Source organism: Oncorhynchus mykiss, chromosome 7, assembly GCF_013265735.2.
Source record: "Oncorhynchus mykiss isolate Arlee chromosome 7, USDA_OmykA_1.1, whole genome shotgun sequence".
Lineage (NCBI taxonomy): Eukaryota > Metazoa > Chordata > Actinopteri > Salmoniformes > Salmonidae > Oncorhynchus > Oncorhynchus mykiss.
In genome coordinates this window covers 50,651,079-50,677,536 of record NC_048571.1, presented here as the reverse complement: position 1 = coordinate 50,677,536, position 26,458 = coordinate 50,651,079, and the positions used below count along the sequence as shown (strand labels likewise).

At 40.2% G+C, this 26,458-nt stretch overlaps 1 protein-coding gene across 7 annotated transcripts in view; it reads right to left on the bottom strand.

The window, feature by feature from the left end:
* The window catches only part of magi1b (membrane associated guanylate kinase, WW and PDZ domain containing 1b), a 201,436-nt gene that overhangs the window by 121,091 nt on the left and 53,887 nt on the right, over positions 1–26,458 (bottom strand). The gene's annotated exons all lie outside the window — the stretch shown is intronic.

The window sequence follows — 26,458 nt, the reverse complement described above, 5'->3', positions numbered from 1 at the left end:
AGCACTACCTTTTTTGTTAGAAAAGGCAGTGTCGGAAAGTGATAAACTGGGATAGAACACATGGACATTAAATGTACTTGCTGATCGTTTTCTCTGTAAGTTACAGTAACGTATCTTCAAGATATAACAGGTGAGGACAAAAGCAAGCCAATCCAATTCCCCACAAAAGAATGACTCAAATCTGAGCAACCTCTAGACAAACTTTTAAAGCACTATACCAGAGTCAGAGAGCTATATAGATATGCCAACATCACAGCTCTTATGGTACCTGATAAGTAAAATAAAATATCTGTGATCTTGTGAAAAAACATGGTTTTAATAGGACTCATATGCAGTATTTCTAAGGTCTTTGAGGTGTTTACATGAGCTCTCTTTAAGTCCTGAAGCTCTAACGGTAACTCAGGCCATGTGTGTGAACAAGGCCCAAAGCTAACAGGACACTCCTCAGGCTCAGTGACATGTTTTCCTTGGAGAATGACTAGGGATGGAGATCCATTAGCACTACCCTCTGCCCACAGAGCCTGCACTATCACACAGGGCTCATCTGTAAAAGAGACCTTGGTCTCGGTATAACTCCCTGATAAAATAAACGTTTGAAAAAAAGAAAGTCCGCACATAATTGTGATTCAGAAAATTCATAAAAAAATATTTTTGTCATATTTCATTTCAAGTTTTGCCTAAGTGATCCCCTGCTGTGCCGAGTGTGTGTGTGGACTGCGGATTGGGGGTGTGTGTAGTGTGTTCTGCCCTATGAGAGGGTGATGGGCCATCGAGACGTGAGCGAGCGTGGAGATCACCGCGGAGACAGCGTGCCTGGGTAGAGACAGGGAAATGAATCTGTCACGTAAATCTGGAGGAGGCCTGGACAGCTGACACCACTCCCAAATCAGACGGAGAAAGATTGATAGCCCATAACACAGAAAAGAGAAGTTCATAATGAGAGTAGTAAGTGGGATATTGGGCCATATCAAGGGCCCTGTACAAAGAGAAGGAAGAAAAATGTATGTGGTTTACCATAAGAGAACACTAAAGGAGAGTGACAGGGAGCCAATGAAAGGAAGAGAGATGGAGATTGAGAGAGACAGAGAGATAGAGGTTGACTCAGCCCTAGACTGAAGGTGTCTAAGATGAGATGCAGCTCCAGCAGATTTAAATTTTTCAGGTAGGTCCAGGGAGTCTAGAGTCATGTCAGAGTGAATGAAAGTTAATGGCCTCACTTTAACCTGCCTAGAGCTAGACAGAAGTATCCGACAGTTTCACTACCCAACTGTTTAGTGTAGCCCTCTCAGTCAGGTAGATCGTCACCCTTTCACATCTGCTGATGTAGCGAAGCTGGCACAATTATTCTTTAACCGTGTAAGCAGCAATTATCGACAATAATTTGAACAAAACAAAATTATCTTCATAATACATTAATTTTAGGAGAAGGGGGATTCAACTTTATATTCAACTAGATATAGTTGACCTATTAGCAGTATTTCAGTTTTACATTAAGCGGTTAAAGTTGGTAATAACGTTATGAGCAGAATGTCGTGGTCTGGAGGAGAAGCTTCATTTCCTATAGTTCCAAGCGGTCAAAACCATTCGTTTTTGAGACAGGGGTGCCACCAAAGCTGTGTTGTATTGATCTGGTACGTCATAGCTCATTTTCAAATATGCATTATGATGCATTACAAGCTCAGCATTTTTTTCAACCAAAATTAAAATTCTGACAATAACTAATAACTAATAGCTATGTGCATGACAAGTAATCGATTCACAAAAATCCATCATCATCACAGCCTCTCGATGTAGCTGTGTGTATGTGTTTTTGTTTGTTTGTTTGTATTTGTTTGTGTACGTGAATGTGCGAGCTATAGTAATAATCTCAGTTTCCTCTGCTAACTGAGAGGACCTGACATAGGGCTGGATGATATATAAAATTAGTTTGATTAATTAGACTTTATGTTTTAGCACGATGTTCCAAATGTTCCGAATCTAGTTTTGTTTTGGTGAGAATTTGTACTTTGTCTCGTCTGCTCCTTTTGTGTACTGTGCACCTTCCCACTCGCACACAGACATCAAGCCCCTCCCTCTGCCACTCACAACAACAAAGATGAAAGCTCACCACTTCCTCTTTTATTATACTGCTATGTTGACTAGGAACACATTCTCATTTACAGCAACAACATGGGGAATAGTTACAAGGGTGAGGAGATGAATGAGCCAATTGGAAGCTGGGGATGATTAGGTGACCATGATGGTATGAGGGCCAGATTTTGGAATTTAGCCAGGACACCGGGGTTAACAGCCCTACTCTTACAATAAGTACAATGGGATCTTGAGTGATCTTTAGTGACCCCATGGAAAGTCAGGACACCCGTTTAATGCCCCAACCGAAAGACGGTACCCTACACAGGGCAATGTACCCCATCACTGCCCTGGGGCATTTGGATATTTTTTTAGACCAGAGGAAAGAGTGCCTACTACTGGCCCTCCCACACCACTTCCAGCAGCATCTGGTCTCTCATCCAGGGACTGACCAGGACCAACCCTGCTCAGCTTCAGAAGCAAGCCAGCAGTGGGATGCAGGGTGGTATGCTGCTGGCCAACTTCTCTGACAAGTAGTTTCAACTCGCTATTTGGATTTGAGTTTTGGGCCAACCGAAATCGGTCAATTCCCCTTCGGTTAAAACCCTTTATATGTCTCAAATCCCGAATTGTAGAACAGAGCAGACCCTACTGAAACAAGAGTATCAATGAACATGATTGTGAAAAATGTATACACTCAGTTTGTCACTCGTGGCATTGCGGTACCATGTACTGCTAGCAGTATTTTAGCCACATACTGTTATGTGGTGTTTTCTAAATGTGCAATGAGCATAAAAGGATATGAGCATATAAGGAATTGGCAACTCCTTCTTATCCAGGTAGGCCACTTGCTTTCAACATCCAAACAAACTCAACAGGATGTATTGTTCCAACAGGAGGGTGTGTTCATAACAGTTCTATCTTGTTAGCAAGCAAATAGATCCAAGTTGGCTAGACTTCAAATATAAAAAGGTTATCTGGCTACTCACTAGCATTGTGCTTGAGAGAATACGTGACTGTTCATTTTCTATAATGCCTGGTACCAGAAGTTACTAGTGGATGTGGATTGTTCTGGTTACATTTTTAACAAAAAAGGTATTTCCATAGACGGACTTAAAATTCAGATCAGTGATTATTGCAAAACAAGCAGGTTAAACTATTTTATAAAATAATGTAATTATTAGTGGGTCTTATGGTTGTGGAAGGCTTAATTGTAGCCTAAGAATAATTTTACAAGCCCTAAATGTATTAGAATATTCTTGACTATTTGAAATGCAGGGTATTGAAATGTGCAAAAAAGCTTATTTCGAGAGAAGAAAAAAAAACGCTACATGACCTAGTGTATGTGGACATCTGCTCGTCAAACATCTTATTCTAAAATCATGGGCATTAATATGGAGTTGGTCCCACCTTTGCTGCTATTACAGCCACTCTTCTGGGAAGGCTTTCCACTAGATGTTGGAACATTGCTGTGGGACTTGCTTCCATTCAGCCACAAGAACATTAGTGAAGCCGAGCACTGATGTTGGGCGATTAGGCCTGGCTCACAGTCAGCGTTCTAGTTCATCCCAAAGGTGTTCGATGGGGTTGAGGTCAGAGCTCTGTGCAAGTCAGTCAAGTTCTTCCACATCGATATCAACAGAGGTATCGACCTCACTTTGAGCACTAAATTCCAAAATCATTGTCATGCTGAAACAGGTAAGGGCCTTCCCCAAACAGTTGCCTCAAACTTGGAAGCACAGACTCATCTAGAATGTCATTGTATGCTGTCGTGTTAAGAATTCCCTTCACTGGAACTAAGGGGCCTAGCCCAAACCATGAAAAACAGCCCCAGACCATTATTCATCCTCCACCAAACTTTCAGGTTGACATTACGCATTGGGGCAGGTAGCGTTCGCCTGGCATCCTCCTAACCCAGATTCGTCTGTTGGACTGCCAGATGGTGAAGCGTGATTCATCACTCCAGAGAAAGCGTTTCCACTGTTCCAGAGTCCAATGTTAACGAGCTTTACACCACTCCAGCTGACGCTCACAATAACAGCACTTACAGTTGACCGGGGCAGCTCTAGGTCAGAAATTTCACAAACTGACTTGTTGGAAAGGTGGCATCCTATGACGGTGCCACGTTGAAAGTCACTGAGCACTTCAGTAAGGCCATTCTACTGCCAATGTTATTCTATGGAAATTGCATGGCTGTGTGCTCGATTTTTTACACACCTGTCAGCAAATAAGGCTGAAATAGCCAAATTCACTAATTCGAAGGAGTGTCCACATACTTTTGTATATATAGTGTATATCATCAATCGGCCTAACCTGACAGGGTTTTCGGAGGGAGGGGAGAGTGTGTTTACGTAACCCCAACTCACTCACTCTTACCCCTCCACCTCTTCTCTCCTTATTTCCTCTCTTCATCCCTCAGTCCCTGCAGCCCACATCTCTACAGATGCATGCAAACCTCTAATCCCACCCCACTGAGGAGAGGAGGAAAGAAGAATGTGTTGGAGCAAGGAGGAGAAGACTATAGTAGATGAGAGTGGGTAGGGAAGGGTTGGGATAAAATGGGAGGGGAGGAAATGCCAGTTTATTTTGTTGGCTAGACTCCTGACTAATAGCTGTAGGAGATAAGAGGACTGGAGAGAGACCAGTCTGAATAGTATCTCTGTCTGATCTGATGAGATATACTCTGCTCTCTAGGGCCTAGAGGACAACAGACTGGAATGGTAACAAGACGCTATTACTAGAAGACACATTCAAATCAATCTGATATGTTTTGCCCTTAGAGTCAATCTGCAGTTGCTACACCCTTGTTTGGACTTATAAATGAATTATAAGTACCCATTCATTCTTAAAGAATATAACATATAAATGACTCGTGAGCTTATTTCAACTGTCGTACCCCATCAGAAACCACAATGATTGTAAACACAGTAAATGTAAACGAACACTGTACCCTCAAAGTATGGTTACAACAATATGACATCATGGATGGTCAGTCCTTGCATCCATAGGTCTGTCTATGGATCTTTAGAGTGATTACATTTCTCAAGCCCCATCCATCAGCTTTTTACTGAAACAGGGGCTAGCAGAAAGCTTTGTTATTGTTTGAACTGCTGATTGTATTCCCCCTTAAAGTGGCAAACATTAGTCCTTGGTTTCTACAAATACTGAAGTTTGAGGTTGAGAAAATCAAGTACCTTCAGCTTTGTAGTGGTGTTTTTTTTAACTTCAGTAACAAAGTTGTTTAACCAAGCAGAGAAGAGAATGACAAAGTAATTTATATGCAAATGTAACTCGTTTCAGGAAACTAGGCGTATGTAGCAGGTCACTACTTCACAGGAGAGGCATTTGAACATAAACAAATTTTATTGGTCACATACACGCATTAGCAGATGTTATTGCGGGTGTAGCGAAATGCTTGTGTTTCTAGCTCCGACAGCGCAGTAATATCTAACAAGTATTATCTAACAATTACACAACATATACCCAATACACACCAATCTAAGTAAGGAATGGAATTAAGAAAAGGCTCCTTAACAGCTTCAACCCCCAAGCCAAAAGACTGCTGAACAATTAATCAAATGGCCACCAGACTATTTACACTGACGACCCCCTCCTCCATTTGTTTTGTACACTCTTGCTACTCGCTGTTTATTATCTATGCACCGTCACTTCACCCCTACCTCCATGTACAAATTACCTCAACTAACCTGTACCCCCGCACATTGACTCGGTACCGGTACCCCCTGTATAATGCCTTGTTATTGTTATCTTATTGTGCTACTTTTTATAAGAAAATATTTACCAAATAAAAACCCTTCTTGAACTGCACTGTTGGTTAATAAGGGCTTGTAAGGTACAAAACTTGTATCAACTCATGTGACAAATAAAGTTTGATTTAATTTGAGTAAAGTGACTAGCGTTCCATTTATTCAAGTGGCCAGTGATTTCAAGTCAATGTATATTAGGCAGCAGCCTCTATGTGCTAGTGATGGCTATTTAACTTTTTATGGCTGGGGGGCAGTATTGAGTAGCTTGGATGAATAAGGTGCCTAAAGTAAACGGCATGCTCCTCAGTCTCAATTTCTAATATATGCATTTTATTATTAATATTGGATAGAAAACACTAAAGTGTTTGAATGGTGTCTGTGAGTATAACAGAACTCATATTGGCAGGCAAAATCCTGAGTTGAAATCAAAACAGGAAGTCAGAAATCTGAGCTTTGTTTTTATTCAGTCCCCAATGAAATCCCCTTGAGATATGAATGTTGATGCACTGCCTAGGGGTTCCACTAGATGTCAACCATCAATATAAATTATAATGAGTTCTAACTTCTATGATGTTGTGGGAGTGAATGATAGCAGAATGAGTCAGGTGTCTGTTAGTCAGCCATTTTCTGATCATGTTAATTCCTCGTGGTAGTCACTTGCATTCCATTGCTCACGAAGACAAGAAGGAGTACTCCGGTTGGAACTTTATTGAAGCTATATGTTAAAAACTTCCTAATGATTGATTCTGTACTTAGTTTGAAATGTTTCTTCGACCGGTAATATCACTTTTTGAAGTTTTTGTCCGATATAACGCTGACCAGAATTAGCGTTTGGATATGTATACCAAACGCGCTAACAAAAGAAGGTATTTGGACATAACGGACATTTCGAACAAAACAACAATTTATTGTGGACCTGGGATTCCTGGAGTGCTTTCTGATGTAGATCATCAAAGGTAAGGGAATATTTATCATGTATTTTCTTGTTTATGTTGACGCCAGCTTTGCGGCTGTGGTGTTTTTACTTTTGAGCGCAGTCTCAGATTATTGCATGCGTTTCTTTTTCCGTAAAGTTTTATTTAAATCTGACACAGCGGTTGCATTAAGGAGAGGTATATCTATAATTCCATGTGTATAACTTGTATTATCATCTACATTTATGATGAGTATTTCTGTTGAATGATGTGGCTATGCAAAATCACTGGATGTTTTTTGGAACTAGTGAATCTAATACGCCAATGTAAACTCAGATTTTCTGAACTTTATCAAACAAAACATGCATGTATTGTGTAACATGAAGTCCTATGAGTGTCATCTGATGAAGATTATCAAAGGCTTTTTCTCTCTCTCTCTCTTTGGCTGGTAAAATTGGCTGTGCATTTTAGTGAGTTGTTGGTGACCTAACATAATCGTTTGTGGTGCTTTCCCCGTAAATCCTAATTGAAATCGGACACAATGGTGGGATTAACAACAAGACTACCTTGAAAACGATATAAATGTTTGTTTGAGGAATTTTAATTATGAGATTTCTGTTCTTTAGAATATGGCGCCCTGTACCATCACTGGTTGTTGTTATATCGCTCCCGGTAATGGGATCTCAGCCATAAGAAGTTAACAGTCTCATGGCCTTGAGAAAGAAGCTGTTTTTCAGTCTCTTGGTCCCAGCTTTATTGCACCTGTACTGACCTTGCCTTCTGGAAGATAGCGGGGTGAACAGACAGTGGCTCTGGTTGTCCTTGATTATCTGTTTGGCTTTCCTGTGACATCGGGTGCTGTAGGTGTCCTGGAGGTCAGGTAGTTTGACCCCGGTGATACGTTGGGCAGACCGCACCACCCTCTGGAGAGCCCTGCAGTGGCGGACGGTGCAGTTGCCGTACCAGACTGTGACACAACCTGACAGGATGGTCTCAATTGCGCCTCTGTAGAAGTTGGTGAGGGTTTTAGGTGCCAAGCTAAATTTCTTCAGCCTCCTGAGGTTGAAGAGGCGGTGTTGCGCCTTCTTCAACACTGTCTGTGTGGGTGGAGCATTTCAGTTTGTCAGTGATGTGTATACCGAGGAACTTGAAGCTTTCCATCTGCTGTCCACTATCATTTCCTTTGTTTTGTTGAGTGAGAAGTTATTTTCCTGGCACCACAATCTCAGAGCCCTTAGCTGAGATAATGGATGGGCTGGACATGCCGAGGACATGCCGAGAGACGGGTTCGGATTGGTCTGCCATGTAGCACGTTTCTGTATATATCAAAGGGCTCCTCAGTATGTGTAGGTAATCCTTTCTAATGCAGCTTTTGTGAAAGATCTCACAAATAACTGGAAAAGTGTTGCTCTCCACTTTCTGTAGGACAGAGTTTTGAAATCAGTTGAATGCCCGGTGGAAACAGATTATGATAGCTAAGGAGATGGAGAAAATGACTGCAAATATGGCGTTTGATTGCAAATATGCAGAGTCGAAAAGAGAACACACAGAAGGCATCTGTCTCCGGATTACATCTTCAAACTAAGGGCAACCATGGCATCCGTGACAGAGAGGGAGAAACGTTCATCCATGGATACAGATAAGAGAGTCTAGCTAGCTATATTTTCAGATATTATACATTTCTAATTTTGTCAGAAAGTTGTTTTCATTGCAAGTTAAAGCTTACTGTTAGCTAGCTAGCTAACGTTAGCTGGCTGGCTCGCAAGCTAACGTTACGTGTATGATCTGTGTAATAATATTATTTGTATCTGAGACATTTGCATTGCTAGTTATAGCGTAATGTTAGCTAGCTAGTTAACATTGAATCTAGTTGGTTAGCAACCTACAGATTCATGCAGGGTAGTAACGTTATGAGTTGGGATTATGTTTCATTGTTTAGCTAGCTAGCTACACGTATAAACAAAATACTCCACTATGCACGGTACCATTTCACTGTACTGTTTACACCTTCCGTATACTGTGCATGTGACAAATACCATTTTATTTTATTTGATAAAGCTAGTGTGTGTTTTCCAGAGATGGTAATGTGAAGAACAACATGACCTGCACCAAAGTCAAATTAGGATATAACGTTAGGCCAACGAGACAGTGTCCAAGTTCTCCTGTAGAATGCCATGGAATTTAATCACATTTTCTTCAGCCCGACCCTGCACCAAACCCAACTCAAACACATAATACAGATTTGTGCTTCAGTTATTCCTGTGACAGTGCCACTTGGGGCAACACAATTAAGAACCCTGTTGAACACTCCTACACACCATGAACAACATTGAAACCCATCCTGGCTCAACATTCCTGCATCAACAATCACACCAGTAAAGATTAGTCATAATTACACAATCATGAGTTCGGCAGTCAAATTATTGTCGCCCTGTGGGTTTGAAATGAGCTGAATTTGTTATATTTTTTGCAAAGGAGTGTAGGCCGATTCCAGCGTTATTGACATTACATTTGCACGCAAAAGCATAACTTTAATATCTCAAAAAATAGAAAAACCAACTATAAATGAAACGTTTGACGTGTGTGTCTACAGTACCCCTTGGGGGAGACTTAAATACTGGCATGTTGGAGAAATAAAGCAAATAAGAAGCCTTTTGGATGTAATATGAGATGGACAAATTTTTTGGTGACACTGAACATATTAGCAAAAGTCTGAGATTGTAAGTCTTCGGTCAAAACATACAATTTCAAAGAAAAGACTTGGCTAAAAACAAAAACTATAATTTCGAAAATATTTTTGGAAATATAATTTAATTATTTTTCCTTCAGAGGACAAATGACCATTATGGAGGTCACACCCTCCGTTACAGAGTCTAAAAAAGACATTCAAATCTTAAAGATTGTGATCAAAATCTATAACACATTTTTGACATTTGAAATGTTTTTTTTTTTTTTTTAAAGGTCACGAGTACTTTAGGATTGCATAATTACAGGTAACCTGAATAGTATACAAAGCCGTGCACCCCATCCAAACATTCTATTTGTTTAACCCACCCACCCACCCTAATACATACAGTTGAAGTTGGAAGTTAACTTATGGCTGGGGGCAGTATTGAGTAGCTTGGATGAATAAGGTGCCCAGAGTAAACTGTCAGCTACTCAGGCCCAGTTGCTAAGATTTGCATATTATTAGTAGATTTGGATAGAAAACACTCTGAAGTTTCTAAAACTGTTTGAATGATGTCTGAGTATAACAGAACTCATATGGCAGGCAAAAACCTGAGAAAAAATCCAACCAGGAAGTGGGAAATCTGAGGTTTGTAGTTTTTTCAACTCATTCCCTATTGAATGCACAGTGTCTATGGGGTCAAATTACACTTCCTAAGGCTTCCACTAGATGTCAACAGTCTCTAGAACCCTGTTTATGCTTCTACTGTGGGGCAAATGAGAGGGGAATGAGTCAGAGGTCTAGCAGAGTGCCATGGGCTGATCTGATCACGCGCGCACACGTGAGAGCAACCTGCATTCTACAAAGGAATTCTCTGGTTGGAACATTATTGAAGATTTATGTTAAAAACATCCTAAAGATTGATTCTATTCATCGTTTGACATGTTTCTACAGACTGTAAAGGAACTTTTTGAATTTTCGTCTGCACCTAGTGATCGCACGTCATGAATTTGGATTACTGGGCTAAACGCGCAAACAAAAAGGAGGTATTTGGACATAAATGATGGACATTATCGAACAAAACAAACATTTATTGTGGAACTAGGATTCCTAGGAGTGGATTCTGATGAAGATCATCAAAGGTAAGTGAATATTTATAATACTATTTCTGACTTCTGTTGACTACACAACATGGAGGATATCTGTTTGGGTTGTTTTGGTCTCTGAGCGCTGTACTCAGATTATTGCATGGTGTGCTTTTTCGGTAAAGCTCTTTTGAAATCTGACAAAGCGGTTGCATTAAGGAGAAGTGTATCTATAATTCCATGCATAATAGTTGTATATTTTATCAATGTTTATTATGAGTATTTCTGTAAATTGATGTTGCTCTCTGCAAAATCACCGGATGTTTTGGAACTACAGTGCCTTGCGAAAGTATTCGGCCCCCTTGAACTTTGCGACCTTTTGCCACATTTCAGGCTTCAAACATAAAGATATAAAACTGTATTTTTTTTGTGAAGAATCAACAACAAGTGGGACACAATCATGAAGTGGAACGACATTTATTGGATATTTCAAACTTTTTTAACAAATCAAAAACTGAAAAATTGGGCATGCAAAATTATTCAGCCCCCTTAAGTTAATACTTTGTAGCGCCACCTTTTGCTGCGATTACAGCTGTAAGTCGCTTGGGGTATGTCTCTATCAGTTTTGCACATCGAGAGACTGACATTTTTTTCCCATTCCTCCTTGCAAAACAGCTCGAGCTCAGTGAGGTTGGATGGAGAGCATTTGTGAACAGCAGTTTTCAGTTCTTTCCACATATTCTCGATTGGATTCATTTCTGGACTTTGACTTGGCCATTCTAATACCTGGATATGTTTATTTTTGAACCATTCCATTGAACATTTTGCTTTATGTTTTGGATCATTGTCTTGTTGGAAGACAAATCTCCGTCCCAGTCTCAGGTCTTTTGCAGACTCCATCAGGTTTTCTTCCAGAATGGTCCTGTATTTGGCTCCATCCATCTTCCCATCAATTTTAACCATCTTCCCTGTCCCTGCTGAAGAAAAGCAGGCCCAAACCATGAAGCTGCCACCACCATGTTTGACAGTGGGGATGGTGTGTTCATGGTGATGAGCTGTGTTGCTTTTACGCCAAACATAACGTTTTGCATTGTTGCCAAAAAGTTCAATTTTGGTTTCATCTGACCAGAGCACCTTCTTCCACATGTTTGGTGTGTCTCCCAGGTGGCTTGTGGCAAACTTTAAACAACACTTTTTATGGATATCTTTAAGAAATGGCTTTCTTCTTGCCACTCTTCCATAAAGGCCAGATTTGTGCAATATACGACTGATTGTTGTCCTATGGACAGTGTCTCCCACCTCAGCTGTAGATCTCTGCAGTTCATCCAGAGTGATCATGGGCCTCTTGGCTGCATCTCTGATCATTCTTCTCCTTGTATGAGCTGAAAGTTTAGAGGGACGTCCAGGTCTTGGTAGATTTGCAGTGGTCTGATACTCCTTCCATTTCAATATTATCGCTTGCACAGTGCTCCTTGGGATGTTTAAAGCTTGGGAAATCTTTTTGTATCCAAATCCGGCTTTAAACTTCTTCACAACAGTATCTCGGACCTGCCTGGTGTGTTCCATGTTCTTCATGATGCTCTCTGCGCTTTTAACGGACCTCTGAGACTATCACAGTGCAGGTGCATTTATACGGAGACTTGATTACACACAGGTGGATTGTATTTATCATCATTAGTCATTTAGGTCAACATTGGATCATTCAGAGATCCTCACTGAACTTCTGGAGAGAGTTTGCTGCACTGAAAGTAAAGGGGCTGAATAATTTTGCACGCCCAATTTTTCCGTTTTTGAATTGTTAAAAAAGTTTGAAATATCCAATAAATGTCGTTCCACTTCATGATTGTGTCCCACTTGTTGTTGATTCTTCACAAAAAAATACTGTTTTATATCTTTATGTTTGAAGCCTGAAATGTGGCAAAAGGTCGCAAAGTTCAAGGGGGCCGAATACTTTCGCAAGGCACTGTACCTGTTGAAACTAGGGGGCACTATTTTCATTTTGGAAAAATAACGTTCCCAAAGTAAACATATCATATTATTAAACACATTATTTTGTCAGGACAAGATGCTAGAATATGCATATAATTGACAGCTTAGGATAGAAAACACTAAAGTTTCCAAAACTGTAAAAATATTGTCTGTGAGTATAATAGAACTGATATTGCAGGCGAAAGCCTGAGAAAAATCCAATCAGGAAGGGACTCTTATTTAGAAACCTCTGCATTCCTATGCATCCCTATTGAGCAGTGAATGGGATATCAACCAGATTCCTTTTTCTATGGCTTCCCTAATGTGTCTAGTGTCACAAGACATAGTTTCAGGCTTTTATTTTGAAAAATGAGTGTGAATGACAACATTGCGTCAGTGGTCAGCTGGTGGCTCTCAGAGTGATTTGTGCGTAATAGACAAAGGCGGCCATTGTGCCTCTCGCTCCTACTGGGAAGCAAACTGTCCCGGTTGATATATTATCGAATAGATATTTGAAAAACACCTTGAGGATTGATTATAAAAAACGTTTGCCATGTTTCTGTCGATATTATAGATCTAATTTAGAATATTTTTCGGCGTTGTCGTGCCCGCAGTTTCCGGTGGATTTCTCAACCAAACGTGAAGAACAAAAGGAGGTATTTCGGCTATAAAAAATCATCTTTATGGGACAAAATGAACATTTACTGTCTAACTGGGAGTCTCGTGAGTGAAAACATCCAAAGCTCATCAAAGGTAAACGATTTCATTTGATTGCTTTTCTGATTTTCGTGACCAAGTTGCCTACTGCTAGCTGGACATAATGCTCCTCTCTTTGGCTGGAAAAATGGCTGTTTTCTGTCACTAGGCACTCACCTAACATAATCGTTTGGTTTGCTTTCGTCGTAAATTCTTTTAGAAATCGGACACTGTGGTAGGATTAACTTCTTGGTGACAGGGGGGCAGTATTGAGTAGCTTGGATGAATAAGGTGCCCAGAGTAAACTGCCTGCTACTCTGTCCCAGATGCTAATATATGCATATTATTATTAGTATTGGATGGAAAACACTCTGAAGTTTCTAAAGCTAAATAATGGTGAATAAAGGCGAATACATCAAAACTATGAAAGAACACATATGGAATCATGTAGTAACAAAAACAAGTGTTAAACAAATCAAAATATATTTTATATTTGAGATTCTTCAAAGTAACCACCCTTTGGCTTGATGACAGCTTTGCACACTCTTGGCAGTCTCTCCACAATTGCTATGATCCCTATTGATGTGGTCCACCCCACAAAGGTCATCCAGGCAACTTAAAACAATAGTGGGAAGAATTGGAGTCAACATGGGCCAGCATCCTTATGGAAAGCTTTCGACACCTTGTAGAGTCCATGCCCGGATTAATTCAGGCTGTTCTGAGGGCAAAAGGGGGTGGAAGTCAATATCAGGAAGGTGATCCTAAATGTTTGAACACTCAGTGTGCAGTGCATTCGGGAAGTATTTAGACCCCTTCACTTTTTCCACGTTTTGTTATGTTACAGCCTGATTCTAAAATGTTTCCTCAATCTGCACACAATGCCTCATAACAAAGCAAAAACCATTTTTTTTGTAATGTTTGCAAATTTTGCTGTGAGACTCAAAATTTAGCTCAGGTGCATCCTGTTTCGATTGATCATCCTTGAGATGTTTCTACAACTTGATTGGAGTCCACCTGTGGTAAATTCAATTGATTGGACATGATTTGGAAACCTGTCATTATAAGGTCCACAGTTGACAGTGCATGTCAGAACATAAATCAAGCAATGAGGTTGAAGGAATTGTCCGTAGAGCTCCGAGACAGGATTGTGTCGAGGCACAGATCTGGGGAAGGGTACCAAATGTCTGCAGCATTGAAGGTGCCCAAGAACACAGTGGCCTCCATCATTCTACCAAGACTCTACCAAGACTCTTACTAGAGCTGGCCGCCCAGCCAAACTGAGCAATCAGGGGAGAAGAGCCTTGGTCAGGGAGGTGACCTAGAACTCAATGGTCACTCTGACAGAGCTCTAGAGTTCTGTCAGAGTGGACAACCATCTCTGCAGCACTCCACCAAATCAGGCCTTTAGGGTAGAGTTGCCACGTTTGGAGGAAACCTGCACCAGTCCTACAGTGAAGCAGGGTGATGGCAGCATCATGCTGTGGGGATGTTTTTCAGCTACAGGAACTGGGAGACTAGTCAGGATCGAGGGAAAGATGAACGGAGCAAAGCACAGAGATCCTTGATGAAAATCTGCTCCAGAGCTCTCAGGACCTCAGACAGGAGCGAAGGTTCACCTTCCAACAGGACAAAAACCCTAAGCACAGCCAAGACAGCGCAGGAGTGGCTTTGAGACACGTCTCTGAATTACCTTGAGTGGCTCACCCAGAGCCCGGACTTGAACCCGATCGAACATCTCTGGAGAGACCGGTAAATAGCTGTGCAGCGACGCTCCCCATCCAACCTGACAGAGCTTGAGAGGATCTGCAGAGAAGAATGTGAGAAACTCCCCAAATACAGGTGCCAAGCTTGTAGCATCATACCCGGGAAGACTCTAGGCTGTAATCGCTGCCAAAGGTGCTTCAACCTAGTATTGAGTAAAGGGTCTGAATACCTATGTAAATGTGATATCAGTTTTTTATTTTTAAAAAGATTTGCAAACATTTCTAAAAACCTATTTTGCTTTAATCCATTTTAGAATAATTAACGTAACAAAATTTGGAAAAAGTCAAGGGGTATGAATACTTTCAAAATGAACCTTTACCAGCTGAATGTAGACAAATTAGATTTTTGTATTACAACTTTTCTGAAATATTGTAACAAAATATGCAAATGAGACCACATACATGTGCCTCTACTGCCAATTGATTGAACACTTGAATTATTAAAAAATATATATTTTCTTTACATATAGCCTACAGTAACAAACTAATGAAAATGCTACTGTGTTATATAAAAAAATATATTCTAACGTTACAAAGCCTTCATAAACACAAACAAATTATAATTTTTGCAATAGCATATACTGCATGAAATGTACTGATAAAGCAATTGTACACACAAGGCTGTGCTAAGCAACTTTCTTTCTGTGCTGTGGTCATAGTAGATCAGCACAGCCTTGCTAAAAAAGCTGTTTCGCAAATCTCGAGTGTACAATTGCTTTTCTACAATGGGTTAATTAAATAACGTTATTTTGATAAATCTTTTCAAAAACTACTATTTCATCTCTCAACGGAAATATATATCTATGGACACGACAGTCATTTTGTTCTAAAAATTCCACCAACGCTCTTATCCTTTGCTTGCTAGCTAGCCAACTATGACTAAAACAGTCAGGCCAAACAGTGCAGCTAGAATAACAGCAAAATAGCTGCATTTGCGTTTGTTTAAGCTGTTTTGGATACAACCATAACAAAGAGCTAATGATGCGCAATTTCACCAGGCATAGAAAATGTGAGCTTGCCAACTGAACAGCTAACTCAATAACTTCCAACTGAAGCTGGTAAGACAGCAAACTAGCCACATTTCATGTCGATCAACCTGTTTTTCTATCAACATTTCTTTGTATATATCCACAAAGATTATGCTGATTCATGATTTCGTCTGGATGAGAAAAGATGTCCGTTCATTCTATTGGTTAGGTTGCCAGAGAGGCGACCCAGTTGTGAAGTCTTTATGTTCTATTTCTGCGGACGCCATAGGAGGTTGGTGGAACCTTAACTGGGGAGAATGGGCTCGTGGTAGTGACTGGAGCGGAATTAATGGAACGGCCGTTCTCCCCTCAGCAGCCTCCTGTGATGGACGTGACCCAGTCATTCGTTGTAAAATGTTCCGTTGCTATGCTGGCTGGCAACACTCTTATCCATTACTTGGTAGCTAGCCAACTATGGCTAACAGTCATGTCAAACCGTGTAGCTAGAATAACAGCAAAGTAGCTGCATTTCATTTAGTTTGACCTGTTTTTCTATTTACATTTTTTTGTGTTTACAGTATATCCCTAAACATTATGCTGATTCATGATTTTGACTGAGAAAAGATGTTAGTCTTGTCCTGACGTTAGTTCTCAATAGCACAGTGGAGATCAAATTTCAATATTGAAACAATGTTGCAATTGTCGAGAGACAGACAGCAACGCTTGTACAAACCCCCGTGGTTGAAAATCAAATGTTAGTCTAGAAGCAAGGGGAAATGTCTAGATGCTTTTTACAGTGGATATCAAGTTAATGAATCCGCTGACTGGGCTGATGGGACAGCAGGGATTTCTCAGATGGAACAGATAGCAATATGCCCTTTTTTGCATCATAAGCTTACTCGTGCTAAATGTTGTTTTTAGGGCGGTTTAGAACGGGTCTCAACCAATCACAATGCTTGTTTTGAACAACCGTTATAGAGTTACACTGTTAGAAGTTGCAGTCAAAGCCTCCCGAGTGGCGCAGCAGTCTAAGGCACTGCATCGCAGTTCTAGATGCGTCACTACAGATCAGGGTTAGATTCCAGGCTGTGTTGCTGCCAGCCATGACCGGGAGACCCATGAGGAGGCTCACAATTGGCCCAGTGTCGTCCAGGTTAGGGGAGGGTTTGGCCGGCTGGGATGTCCGTATTCTATTGCGCTCCAGCAACTCCTTGTGGCAGCTGGGCTCCTGCAAGCTGACTTCGGTCGCCAGCTGTACAGTGTTTCCTCACATTGGTGCGGCTGGCTTCTGGGTTAAGCGAGCAGTGTGTCAAGAAGCAGTGCGGCTTGGCGGGGATGTGTTTCGGAGGACGCACGGCTCTCGACCTTCACCTCTCCCGAGTCCGTATGGGAGTTGCAGGGATGGGACAAGACCGTAACTACCAATTGGATATCACAAAATTGGGGGGGGGGGGGGGGGGGAGAGTGGTAAAAAAAGTACCCCCCCCCATTAAAAAAATTATAATACAATAATGTTTCAGTCAGAATGATTGGGGGGTTCGTCGAGGCCATCGGTTCTACAAGTCACATAAGTTGCATGGACTCACTGTGTGCAACAATAGTGTTTATCATGAATTTTTTATGATTACCTCATCTCTGTACCCCACACATACAATTACTGTATCTGTAAAGCAGTGAATTTCAAACACAGATTCAACCACAAAGACCTGGAAACCAGGTTTCCCAATGCCTCGCAAAGAAGGGCACCTATTGGTAGATGGGTAAAAATAAAAAAACAGACATTGAATATCACTTTGAGCATGGTGAAGTTATTAATTACACTTTGGATGGTGTATCAATACACCCAATCACTACAAAAGATACAGGCATCAAAGGAAACTGCTCAGGGATTTCACCATGAGGCCAATGGTGACTTTAAAACAGATGGCTGTAATACGAGAAAACTGAGGATTGACCAATAACATTGTAGTTAATTGACCGAGTGAAAAGAAGGAAGCCTGTACAGCAAAAGGCCCAAGTGTCTTTGGGTTTTCACTCCTCCCTTGTACTTGCTCGATGAATTAAGGTCACTAATTAGTAAGGAATGTCATTCACCTGGTTGTGTAGGTCTTAATTGAAAGGAAAAAGCAAAAACCCACAGACACTCAGCCCTCCGTGGAATGAGTTTGACACCTCTACTGTACAGAATAAAAATATTCAAAAACATGCACCCTGTTTGCAACAAGGCACTAAAGTAATACTGTAAAATATGTGACAAAGCAATTCCCTTTTTGTCCTGAATAGAAAGTGTTGTACTGGATTTGCCCTAAACACAACACATTACTGAGTATCACTCCATATTTTCAAGCATAGTGGTGACTGCATCATGTTATGGGTATGTTTGTAATCGTTACGGACTGGGGAGTTTTTCAGGATAAAAAAAAAGGAATAGAGCAAAGCACAGGCAAAATCCTAGAAGAATACCTGGTTCAGTCTGCATTCCACCAGACCCTGGGAGACGAATTCACCTTTCAGCAGTACAATAACATAAAACACAAGGCCAAATCTAACCTGGAGATGCTTACTAAGAAGACAATGAATGTTCCTGAGTGCCCCCCCTATCTGTACAAGACTGTAAAACATGCAAACAGAACTCAATACACTTTCATTTGGCCTGTATTCCTACATTAACATATCATCTTCATGACTAACACTGGGGGACAGCTGTGAGTGGAGAAATAGGCCATGTGAACTCTTTCCAAAACCCATGAAATATGATTGAGACTCGGCCTCCCACTCAAGAATGGCCAAAACTCATGCAATTTCCTACTTAAACTTTTCAAAAAAAGCCTATTGCATCATATAGACCTCAAGGAAAATTATGAACATGATTTCAGTTGAAGATTACTGGCACAGAATCACTCTGTACCAAATGTATTTTATCACAAGACTTAAAGCCATGTCTAAGCCCGGGTTTAAGCTATATGGAATTGTTTTAATTAGGTCATACCAAGGACCATTTTGAATTTCAAGAACCCTGAAAAGTATCAAAATAAAAATGAAACAATTATATGATGAAAATGTTTATTTGGCCTTACTGCTGTCATGACATTGGCCTGTGGGTAAGGTTTATGACCCCCCCCCCCCCATAAATACCTTTCTCCCTTCCCTCTCTCGGACTCTACTGATGGACTTTTGAATAGCCTTTGTTAAACATAGAGAGTCTGGGAACATCAAACAAGTGGGGGGAAAGGAGCCATATTTCGGTAATAGAACCAGTTGAAAATATGCATTGGTACTTAATGAATATGATGTCAGTTCGGTTGTCATCTGAGACATTATGACTGATGACAGGATGACATAAACTGTATCTGGGAAAGTCTACACATTCTAGTTATCAAATTCACATGCATTACAGAGAAAGGATTTTATAGAATAGCATGTCATATCACTTAATCCGGCATAGCCAAAGACACGACACTGCTATTAGTCCATAGAAACACGTTGAATAACAGATTCACTATATGGAACAGATAGTCACAACAATTCTAAAAGAAGTTTGTTCTGAAGTGTCTATACTATATCTGAGAGAGATAAAATGTTTCCTGATCTTTCTTATATATTGTTTTTACATGCATTTAACCCCATATTTTTTCCTAAACAGTCTCCATACTGTATACTTCCATACATTTCAACTGGTACCTGGAGACTTTCAACCAGCATGTTCGTGAGAGTCTCACCTTCACACAGTGGGGTCATATTAGTGTGTAGCCCAAACTGTTTGGACGCTACAGGTAAAAGTTGGCAGATTGGCTGTACGTACTTCAGAAGAGTCCCAAGACACTTGAGAGGTTTGTAGAGCAAAACAGAGAACACCATCGTGTTCATGAGAGTCTCCTCCTTCCATAGAGGGGTCATAATAGTTTCAAGGCATTCGGACGCTACAGACGATTTGTGAGGAGACAGATTTTCAGGATGTCTCACCGGTCTAGCTCCGTCACATTTCACTGCAGATGCAAAGTGTTACATTGGCGATCCAATGCAAAAAAAATCTCTTGCTTAAACTGACACATTTTAATGGGTATTTTTTATTTTTGTATTATGCAAATTAGATGTTTGGACATCAACCTTAGGGGGTATAGATCCTAGGGAAATAAAGTTTTCCCCTAGTAGATTTTACCATTCTATCCTGAACTCTGGACAGAAACATTCATGTACTTTTTATCACTGCACTACACTACTTCCACCAAGTGCTGAGACGGCAGCCCTGCTTTTAAATGATATTACTCTCCAACATCAAATATTAACCACAATCTTGTTCCCTGTCCAACCCAAAGAAAAACTTTTTGGTCGCATTAAAAGGGGACACTTTTAATCCCATATTCACAGTTCACAGCATCTATAGAGAAAATCAACAATAGGGGTGCATCAATCATGTTTCTCATGTATTTTATACTGTCATGTATTTTACGCTGGCATTCAGAAAATTGGTGAGGAAATTATGTATGCAGAATGGCATGTCATTCTACTGAGATCATCAACTTTAAAAAGATAGATTTTTCTGAATAGCCATATGACAACTGACCTCCAATAGCTATAGTCTAGTGCAGAGGTAGAGCTCCTATAATTCTGTCTTTTAGTAAACCGGATCAAGCCTGGAGCTTCTAGACAAAGCCACTGTCAATAAAAAAGGCTTTCTAGTAAAGCACCATAGGGAAACCTGCAGTCTAAAAGAGTGCTCCTGGGTGGTGGCAGCAAGTTAAGAAACACAAATAGAGACAAGGGGGGGTGGATCAATTTGAGATTAGAGAGCCCCACTGGGCAGTGACCCGTTTGTGCGTTAGTGTTTGTGTACTGTGTGTCTGTAAGTGTTTGAATGAGGGAGCAATTGGGAGGCAAAGAGACAGACAGAGACAGTGAGAGATCTGAAGAACTATACCACACATTACAACAATTAGTACAACTACATGTAGTATAGCCCCTTCCCTCTCCCCCCGGCATAGTTTGTACGCAAGGCCACTGAACTAGAAACAACTTTCCAAACAAACCACTGGCAGCCTTAACCCCTCACCTCCCGACACAATGCCAACACAGAACACATCCATAGGCATGTAGATCTAACGCCACAGCAGGAGAAACACAAGAGTATGTCTTATAACTTGAGACCAAACTGTTCACTGACATTCAGATTAACTCTGTGTTCTACTGTACATTCACTGTATTTTGCTGGGCATTTGAAGTATGCTGAGTGTGGATACTTGAAGGGGTTAAATTAAAAAAGGTAACCGTATTAAAAAAAATGTTTCCACTGGCTCTTGCAGAAAGTTTCCATGAAATGTTCCCTGAAGGACCTAGAAACAGATTTTTAAGAAATATCAGGGTGTGTCTTTCTTCACTCAGGCAAATGTAAGAATAGTCTCAACTAAAACAAAAGTAGGTAGTTCTGTCAGTCCTTGAGTGTGATAAAACAAAACACCACAGACAGACAGATTTAATGGGAGAAGCACATCTAAGGACTTTATTGTTAAACAGTGTGTGTCTTTGTGCACTTGCGAAAAAATTTCCCTCCAGTCCATCCCATTGTGTAATCCACTCGGGTCAAATCATAACCAACACAAATTAAGTTAGCCCTTCACACCCACAAAGCTGCTACGCTAACTGATGCTATTTAGCGTTTATGACATTCTGCATAAAATGTCTGATTCCAATTGTGCCATTAAAAAGCCATTGTGGAGGTGGCATGTGTGTTGAGGGTGTTGTGGCTACAGAGGTATAACCCTGTTAACTGATCGTAATGGTCTGACTAAGTTATTCAACGGGCGGCTGATGCATAACTGCCTAATAGCAACAAAATAACGTACAGTGGCTGATAAATGAGTCAACAAGTCACAAGGGACTAAGTGAATTTGGCCGATTTATGGTGCAGAGTAAATCAACCATCAGCATACTGCCTCCCCTGTTTCCCAGGAGGAATCTCCAGACTTCTGCAGAACAGCAGTTTCACTTATTTTCATTTTATATAGTAGAATATCTAGTCCAAGTCCAAATATGAGAGAGTAAGTAAAGTGTGTAAAGGTGAAGAAGTAAGAGATGGAGAGAGTACAGGTATGTTAGATAGGCAGATGGAGAGAGGGCAGCGCACTAGGTGAGCCAGAAGAAGAGTCTTGCTCCACTCCTCTCAGCCCGTGGAGTGCATAATCACAGTGACAAATGGAGCAGGCAAGTATGTCCCTTAGGCCTGAGATGGGACCTAGAGAGTAGAGGTCGACCGATTAATCAGAATGACCGATTTAATTAGGGCTGATTTCAAGTTTTCATAACAATCGGTCATCTGCATTTTTGACCAATTATGGACGATTACATTGAACTCCACGAGGAGACTGCGTGACAGGTTGACTACCTGTTATGCAAGTGCAGACAGGACCTATGGTCAGGTGCAAGCTAGCATTAAACGTATCTTATAAAAAACAATCAATCAATCTTAACATAATCACTAGTTAACTACACATGGTTGATGATATTACTAGTTTATCTAGCTTGTCCCGCGTTGCATATAATTGATGCGGTTCCTGTTAATTTATCATTGAATCACAGCCTACATCGCCAAACGGTTGATTTAACATGCGCATTTCTGTAAAATACACTATCGTTGTACCAATGTGTACCTAACCATAAACATCAATGCCCTTCTTAAACTCAATACAAGTATATATTTTTAAACCTGCATATTTAGTAAATATAGCCTGCTAACATTAATTTATTTTAACTAGGAAAATTGTGTCACTTCTCTTGCGTTCTGTGCACGCAGTCAGGGTATATGCAGCAGTTTGGGCCGCCTGGCTCGTTGCGAACTGTGTGAAGACCATTTCTTCCTATCAAAGACAGTAATTAATTTGCCATGATTTGATAGAGCAGTCTGACTGAGCGGTGGTAGGCAGCAGCAGGCTCGGAATAATTTATTCTCAAACAGCACTTTCCTGCATTTGCCAGCAGCTCTTCGCTGTGCTTCAAGAATTGCGCTGTTTATGACTTCAAGCCTATCAACTCCAGAGATTAGGCTGGCAATACTAAAGTACCTATTAGAACATCCAATAGTCAAAGGTATATGAAATACAAATGGTATAGAGAGAAATAGTCCTATAACAACTACAACCTAAAACTTCTTACCTGGGAATATTGAAGATTCATGTTAAAAGGAACCACCAGCTTTCATATGTTCTGAGCAAGGAACTTAAACGCTACCTTTTTTTACATGGCACATATTGCACTTTTACTTTCTTCTCCGACACTTTGTTTTTGCATTATTTAAACCAAATTGAACTTGTTTCATTATTTATTTGAGACTAAATTGATTTTATTGATGCATTATATTAAGTTAAAATAAGTGTTAGTTCAGTATTGTTGTAATTGTCATTACAACAATACTGAATGAACGGCTATGCGGCTATGGAACCCTGACCTGTTCACCGGATGTGCTACCTGTCCCAGACCTGCTGTTTTCAACTCTCTAGAGACAGCAGGAGCTGTAGAGATACTCTTAATCATCGGCTATGAAAAGCAAACTGACATTTACTCCTGAGGTGCTGACTTGCTGCACCCTCAACAACGACTGTGATTATTATTATTTGACCCTGCTGGTCATCTATGAACATTTGAACATCTTGGCCATGTTCTGTTATAATCTCCACCCGGCACAGCCAGAAGAGGACTGGCCACCCCTCATAGCCTGGTTCCTCTCTAGGTTTATTCCTTGGTTCAGGCCTTTCTAGGGAGTTTTTCCTAGCCACAGTGCTTCTACACCTGCATTGCTTGCTGTTTGGGGTTTTAGACTGGGTTTCTGTACAGCACTTTGAGATATCAGCTGATGTACGAAGGGCTATATAAATACATTTGATTTGAAATTTGATTTGATTACAAATATATATATATATATATATTTTTTTTTTAATTTTTATATATACATACATACATACATACATACACACACACACACACATATATATATACACATACATATATATATATACATATACACACACAAGCATACATATAAATATATATATATATTGATATATATATATACACACACACACACACACATATATATATATATATATATATATATATATATATATATATATATATATATACATATATACATACATACATACATACATACATACATACATACATACATACATACATACATACATACATACATACATACATACATACATACATACATACATATATATATATATATATATATATGATTAAATCGGTATCAGCTATTTTGGTCCTCCAATAATCGGTATCGGTGTTGAAAAATCATAATCGGTCGACCTCTACTAGAGAGGACAGAACCCATTAAGCCTGTAGCACAGCACTGCAGTAATACTCAACTACTATGTGTCTCAGACTGGCGTCAGAGGATTGGTTAATGACAGTAATCTATGGGACTGATAGAGTGGAGGTAGGTAGGTAGGTAGTTCCAGATGTACTGTAGTAACTAACCATACATGTCCAAATCTACACCTCATATGTATAAGCCTTCATACAGGAATCTGTATAGTTCACATGCTACTGGTGATGATATCACTGCAGCCACACCTTGAACTTCAACACTGAGCACAATACTGGCAGTACTATTGACTTACAGAAGTCAGTCAGGTTTCTCTTCTGCAACTGCCACAGTCCTGACCAGTGGCGGATTGGCTGAAAACCCGGGAGCGGGGTGAATGAAGTTGTCAACAAGCAGCATGACAAAATATGATGGTGAATATGATGAAGTTTTCGAACTACCGGTAGTTTCTTTGAGAATATATATAAAGCGATCTAAATACACCTATTTCACTACTGCATGTCAGAAACCAAATGACCACTGCTGCCAATGTTTTGAAAATATTAGATTATACTATTTAAAACAAGCAGACAGCTCACGAATGTGTGCACCAAGGAGAACGCAACAAGCATGCAGATACAATAAGTGAAAACACATTATTTAACTAGGAATAGCTAGCTAACATGAAACAAAGCATGATGCTCCAGCCAGTTAACTTCATATTTCCGAGAAAAACTTGAAATTGGCATGGGAGCTAGCTATCAGTATCAGCTAGCTAGCCAGCGAGCTAGCTAGCTAACTAGCCAGCTAGCCAGCTACTTATTCAAATAATACAAATCTAATTTTGTCACATATGCCGAATACAACAGTGTAATGCTTGTTAAAAGTAGATAACTGGTCATTTGACAAAAATCATTCTCAAAATTACTGTATCTGGCTAATGAATTTCATCATGCTTTGTGATACACCCAGTTTCATGCTGTTTTAGTCCACTGCCATGACTCTCCTGTGAGGATCCAAAAGATCAAGTTACAGTGGATCAGCTCTACAGAGGTCTCTCTCTCCAGCAGAGGAGGGAGGGATGGATGTGGGGGATTTTATGACACCTCATGTCGAATGTAAACCATAGGCAGCTGACAATTCCTTTTGGGGCCTAGTTTGGGTGATCGGAATGTCTCTGGGTCTTATGAAGAGTTTTCCACCCAAAACTACAACATCAAACCATGGACACTGGGACAATATATTTCAATATCCGAATATTGGGAATGATGAGAGATGAAATATGGAAAATGAATGTCTATTGTGTGATGTCATTAAAAGTTGCATGAAGTAACAAGAAGAGTTTTCATGTCAACATACTTTATGTTGTGTGGAAAATATCCAGGATAAAGAGAAAGTTTATGAGACGATAAGATTGTAATTTTAGTTCTCTAATGAGATCAGGGTAAATTGTGATACCTTGCCTCGTAGCTAGCCAAGCCCCAGGGAATCCAGAGTGTCTCTCCCGGACGTAAAAGCCCACTTTTTACCAGAGGGTATAAAGCATTTGAGTTAAGAATTAAGCGTGGGCTAAGATAGTCACAACCCCGAAAACACAACATGAGGTTGAAGACAAAGGAACCTCTTAACAATCAATGCTATGGTTAAGTAGCTGTTTAAAGTACTGAATCTGAGAAAATACATGTATCTATGACAATCCGGTTATTCTCTTCAAATCACTGTCTACACTGCTCTCAATCCCACTCTGGGATAATCTACACGGCTGATTAGCAGTCCTCAGAATATCCCTCTTCCAGAACGAGTACAAGTAAACAGACAACTAAGAGAAAGGACTGTGTGACATATTGTGGACAATCAGAGACTTGAGAACAAAAGACAAGGCCAACCGAAGAGGGCCCGACAGAGATACACGAGGAAGACCTTCAACACGTAAATACATCATTACATTACTTCTTACCCAAAGGAACGGCAGTTTGGGGAAAGGTATTAGGGCTAAACTAAGCATAGTTAGCAAATGTATCCAAGTGTTGCTTCTCTTTCTCTCTCGCTCTTTAAATCTCCATCTTCTGTCATCACTTGTCATCATATTACGTTTCAAATCAATAACCTATACCGTGTGTGTGTGTGTCTTATGTTATCATTTAGCTTGTTAATAAATAATCAAATCAATTTGTGTGGTAGAGAATGATTAGCAATACTTTTGTGCAGATTTACAAAGTCAACAACGTTCAGAATGAGA